Raw genomic sequence first — 963 nt, 5'->3', positions numbered from 1 at the left:
TGCAAACTTTGGCCCTAAGCTGGGCAACCCAGGACTTTTCTGGGTGCACCAAATTGCCAGGAGTCAAGAAAAATTCAGCTGGTCAGCACGGGTATGAACTAGCCAAAACATCGCTAACAAAACATCACTAGCTGTGATCACTAGCAGCATCTGTAAGGGTTATTCAAGCCTTTGGACTTGTATTAAGTGTCAGCATTGGAAACTCCTCTGCACCTCTGTACCTTTATATGACAAGAGCTGTAAACTTGCTTCTTCTCAAGGGATGCTTTTCCCATTTCACGTACTCTGGAGCGCCTCTCCTATGACGACAGACTGAGAGAATTGGGGTTGTTCAGTCTGCAGAAAATAACCTTCCGAGGAGACCTTGTGGCCTTCCAGTATCTCAAGGGGGCTACAAGAAAGCTGCTGAAGGGCTTTTTAGGATGTCAGGCAGTGACAGGACTAGAGGGAATGGACTGAAGCTAGAGATGGATCGGTTCAGACTGGACGTTAGGAAGAAGTTCTTCCCCATGAGGGTGGTGAGACACTGGCACAGGTTGCCCAGAGAGGGGGTGGAAGCCCCATCCCTGGCAGTTTTTAAGGCCAGGCTGGATGGGGCTCTGGGCAACCTGGTCTAGTGGGAGGTGGGACTGGAACTAGATGGTCTTTGGGCTCCCTTCCAACCCTGACAATTCTGTGATTCTGTCATTCTACTCCCCACATCCTGCGCGTTCCCTTCAACTACTGAGCGTTTCCTGAGCCCCTTTTCGATCTCAGCTGACTTCAGCTGGAAAGCAGGCCAACAAGACACCTGCCCAGGACCCGTCTGCAGCACCCCCCCCCCCCCACGCGCCCGCAGGCCCCCTCCCTCTACTCTCACGGGGCCCTCCCCGCCCGCGCTGACGCCGCCACGGGAGAGGCGCGAGACCTCTTCCCTTCCGGGTAAAGAGCGCGCGCGCATGCGCAGGACGGCCGGCGTCGCAC

This window comes from Apaloderma vittatum, unplaced genomic scaffold (assembly GCF_000703405.1).
Source record: "Apaloderma vittatum isolate BGI_N311 unplaced genomic scaffold, ASM70340v1 scaffold23863, whole genome shotgun sequence".
Lineage (NCBI taxonomy): Eukaryota > Metazoa > Chordata > Aves > Trogoniformes > Trogonidae > Apaloderma > Apaloderma vittatum.
The sequence above is the reverse complement of the archived record's forward strand: the minus strand, read 5'-3'. Positions refer to the sequence as shown.